The sequence below is a fragment of the Petromyzon marinus genome, unplaced genomic scaffold, assembly GCF_048934315.1.
Source record: "Petromyzon marinus isolate PM22_M1 ecotype Great Lakes invasive population unplaced genomic scaffold, UKy_Petmar_22M1.pri1.0 PM_G_Scaffold_6, whole genome shotgun sequence".
NCBI classification, from domain to species: domain Eukaryota; kingdom Metazoa; phylum Chordata; class Hyperoartia; order Petromyzontiformes; family Petromyzontidae; genus Petromyzon; species Petromyzon marinus.
The window spans coordinates 340,001-345,000 of NW_027423013.1; positions in this window are offsets into that span (position 1 = coordinate 340,001).

Below are 5,000 nucleotides of genomic sequence, written 5' to 3' on the forward strand. Positions count from 1 at the left end.
TAGAAATCCCTCTGAATGGGAAAACGGGTCATTTTCGTGTTGCCACATTGCATGCGAACGGCATGAAACTTCCAGAGGCATTTGCAGCAGGAATGCATGTGCAGTCAAAAAAGTGAATATTTTTCACGGATAGACCCCGTGAAACGCTAGAAATTGGCGGCGATGTCTCTCTTGTGGCTCACGGGGCTGTTAGGGTGGCACAGAAATCCCTCGGAATGGGAAAACGGGTCATTTTCGTGTCGCCACATTGCATGCGAACCGCATGAAACTTCCAGAGGCATTTGCAGCAGAAATGCATGTGCAGTCAAAAAATTGAATATTTTTCACGGATAGACCCCGTGAAACGCTAGAAATTGGCGGGGATGTGTCTCTTGTGGCTCACGGGGCTGTTAGGGTGGCACAGAAATCCCTCGGAATGGGAAAAAACGGGTCATTTTCGTGTCGCCACATTGCATGCGAACCGCATGAAACTTCCAGAGGCATTTGCAGCAGGAATGCATGTGCACTCAAAAAATGTGATATTTTTCACGGAGAGACCCCGTGAAACGCTAGAAGTGGGCGGGGATGTCTCTCTTGTGGCTCACGGGGCTGTTAGGGTGGCACAGAAATCCCTCGGAATGGGAAAACGGGTCATTTTCGTGTCGCCACATTGCATACGAACCGCATGAAACTTCCAGAGGCATTTGCAGCAGGAATGCATGTGCACTCAAAAAAGTGAATATTTCTCACGGATAGACCCCGTGATACGCTAGAAATTGGCGGGGATGTCTCTCTTGTGGCTCACGGGGCTGTTAGGGTGGCACAGAAATCCCTCGGAATGGGAAAACGGGTCATTTTCGTGTCGCCACATTGCATGCGAACCGCATGCAACTTCCAGAGGCATTTGCAGCAGAAATGCATGTGCAGTCAAAAAAAAATTGATATTTTTCACGGATAGACCCCGTGAAACGCTAGAAATTGGCGGGGATGTGTCTCTTGTGGCTCACGGGGCTGTTCGGGTCGCACAGAAATCCCTGGGAATGGGAAAACGGGTCATTTTCGTGTTGCCACATTGCGTACGAACCGCATGAAACTTCCAGAGGCATTTGCAGCAGGAATGCATGTGCACTCAAAAACTTCTATATGTTTCACGGATAGACCCCGTGAAACGCTAGAAATTGGCGGGGATGTGTCTCTTGTGGCTCACGGGGCTGTTAGGGTGGCACAGAACTCCCTCGGAATGGGAAAAGGGGTCATTTTCGTGTTGCCACATTGCATGCGAACGGCATGAAACTTCCAGAGGCATTTGCAGCAGGAATGCATGTGCAGTCAAAAAAGTGAATATTTTTCACGGATAGACCCCGTGAAACGCTAGAAATTGGCGGCGATGTCTCTCTTGTGGCTCACGGGGCTGTTAGGGTGGCACAGAAATCCCTCGGAATGGGAAAACGGGTCATTTTCGTGTCGCCACATTGCATGCGAACCGCATGAAACTTCCAGAGGCATTTGCAGCAGAAATGCATGTGCAGTCAAAAAATTGAATATTTTTCACGGATAGACCCCGTGAAACGCTAGAAATTGGCGGGGATGTGTCTCTTGTGGCTCACGGGGCTGTTAGGGTGGCACAGAAATCCCTCGGAATGGGAAAAAACGGGTCATTTTCGTGTCGCCACATTGCATGCGAACCGCATGAAACTTCCAGAGGCATTTGCAGCAGGAATGCATGTGCACTCAAAAAATGTGATATTTTTCACGGAGAGACCCCGTGAAACGCTAGAAGTGGGCGGGGATGTCTCTCTTGTGGCTCACGGGGCTGTTAGGGTGGCACAGAAATCCCTCGGAATGGGAAAACGGGTCATTTTCGTGTCGCCACATTGCATACGAACCGCATGAAACTTCCAGAGGCATTTGCAGCAGGAATGCATGTGCACTCAAAAAAGTGAATATTTCTCACGGATAGACCCCGTGATACGCTAGAAATTGGCGGGGATGTCTCTCTTGTGGCTCACGGGGCTGTTAGGGTGGCACAGAAATCCCTCGGAATGGGAAAACGGGTCATTTTCGTGTCGCCACATTGCATGCGAACCGCATGCAACTTCCAGAGGCATTTGCAGCAGAAATGCATGTGCAGTCAAAAAAAAATTGATATTTTTCACGGATAGACCCCGTGAAACGCTAGAAATTGGCGGGGATGTGTCTCTTGTGGCTCACGGGGCTGTTCGGGTCGCACAGAAATCTCTGGGAATGGGAAAACGGGTCATTTTCGTGTTGCCACATTGCGTACGAACCGCATGAAACTTCCAGAGGCATTTGCAGCAGGAATGCATGTGCACTCAAAAACTTCTATATGTTTCACGGATAGACCCCGTGAAACGCTAGAAATTGGCGGGGATGTGTCTCTTGTGGCTCACGGGGCTGTTAGGGTGGCACAGAACTCCCTCGGAATGGGAAAAGGGGTCATTTTCGTGTTGCCACATTGCATAGGAACGCCATGAAACTTCCAGAGGCATTTGCAGCAGAAAGGCACGTGCACTCAAAAATTTTAATATTTTTCACGCATAGACCCCGTCAAACGCTAGAAGTTGGCGGGGATGTCTCTCTTGTGGCTCACGGGGCTGTTAGGGTCGCACAGAAATGCCTCGGAATGGGAAAACGGGTCATTTTTGTGTGGCCACATTGCATAGGAACGGCATGAAACTTCCAGAGGCATTTGCAGCAGGAATGCATGTGCACTCAAAAACGTCTATATTTTTCACGGATAGACCCCGTGAAACGCTATAAATTGGCGGGGATGTCTCTCTTGTGGCTCACGGGCGCTGTTAGTTAGGGTCGCACAGAAATCCCTCGGAATGGGAAAAGGGGTCATTTTCGTGTTGCCACATTGCGTACGAACGGCATGAAACTTCCAGAGGCATCTGCAGCAGAAATGCATGTGCACTCAAAAACGTCTATATTTTTCACGGATAGACCCCGTGAAACGCTAGAAATTGGCGGGGATGTGTCTCTTGTGGCTCACGGGGCTGTTAGGGTCGCACAGAAATCCCTCGGAATGGGAAAACGGGTCATTTTCGTGTTGCCACAATTGGCATACGAACGGCATGAAACTTCCAGAGGCATTTGCAGCAGAAATGCATGTGCACTCAAAAACGTGAATATTTTTTCACGGATAGACCCCGTCAAACGCTCGAATTTGGCGGGGATGTTTCTCTTGTGGGTCACGGGGCTGTTCGGCTCGCACAGAACTCCCTTGGTCCACCTGATTCGTGCATACAGGCAGCAACTAAAACTCTGTAAACCTGCTGTGAGGACATCTAAACAGTGGACCAGTGAGGCTGTGGAAGATTTGCGGGCGTGCTTAGACTGTACTGACTGGGATATGTTCACGACTGCTACCAATAGTCTGGATGAACTCACAGAGGCTGTGTACATCAGCTTCTGTGAGGACTGCTGTATCCCAACACGTACCAGGGTGAACTTTAACAACAACAAGCCCTGGTTCTCAGCAAAGCTCAAAAGGTTGAGGTTGGAGAAGGAGGAAGCGTTTAGGAGTGGGGATAGAGACAGATTCAAGGAGTCGAAGAACAGGTTTAGCAAAGCGGTGAGAGAGGCTAAACGACTGTACTCAGAGACACTAAAACACCAGTTCTCTACTAACGACGCTGCTTCTGTCTGCCAAAGGGCTCAGGCACATCACCAACTACAAACCCAGAGCGCCCCACACCACTAACGACTCCCGCCTAGCCAACGACCTGAACGAGTTCTACCGTAGATTTGAAAGACAATTGGACTGTCCTGAACCACCCCTTCCCACCCAAGAGGCCCCATCCCCCACCCATACTACAGAAACGACTCTCTCCTTTCAGGAGGGAGAAGTTAATGGGCTTTTCAAGAGGCAGAATCCACGCAAAGCAGCCGGGCCGGACTCTGTCTCTCCAGCCACCCTCAGGCACTGCGCTGGCCAGCTGTCTCCGGTGTTCACCAACATCTTTAACACCTCCCTGGAGACATGCCATGTACCAGCCTGTCTCAAGTCCTCCACCATCATCGCTGTGCCCAAAAAGCTAAGGCCAACAGGACTAAATGATTACAGACCGGTCGCCCTTACATCTGTGGTAATGAAGTCTTTTGAGCGCCTGCTCCTGGCACACCTCAAAGCCATCACAGACCCTCTCCTGGACCCCCTTCAGTTTGCCTACAGAGCCAACAGGTCTGTGGACGACGCAGTTAACATGGCCCTCCACTTCACCCTACAGCATGTGGACGCCCCAGCATCCTACGCCAGGATCCTGTTTGTGGACTTCAGCTCTGCCTTCAACACCATCATCCCTGCCCTGCTTCAGGACAAGCTCTTCCAGCTGAACGTGCCCTACTCCACCTGCAGGTGGATCACAGACTTCCTCTCTGACAGGAAGCAGTGCGTTAAGCCGGGAACAGAAGTCTCTGACTCCAGGTCCATCAGCACGGGAACTCCTCAGGGCTGCGTCCTTTGCCCACTGCTCTTCTCCCTGTATACCAACAGCTGCGCCTCCAATCATCTGTCCGTCAAACTCTTGAAGTTTGTCGGACGACACCACCCTCATTGGGCTGATCTCTGGTGGGGATGAGTCTGACTATAGGTGGGAAGCTGACAACCTGGTGACCTGGTGTAGCCAGAACAACTTAGAGCTAAATGCTCTAAGGACAGTTGAGATGGTTGTGGACTTCAGGAAGAATACAGCCCCACTCACCGCCATCACCCTGTTAGACTCCGCAGTCAAAATTGTGGAGTCCTTCCGCTTCCTGGGCACTATTCTCTGCCGGGACCTCAAGTGGGAACTGAACATCAGCTCCCTCGCCAAGAGAGCTCAACAGAGGATGTACTTTCGACGGCAGCTGAAGAAATGCAACCTGCCAAAGACAATGATGGTGCAATTCTATACAGCGATCATTGAATCCATCCTCACCTCCTCCATAACCGTCTGGTACGCTGCTGCCACTGCCAAGGACAAGAGCAGACTGCAGCGTATCATGCACACTGCTGA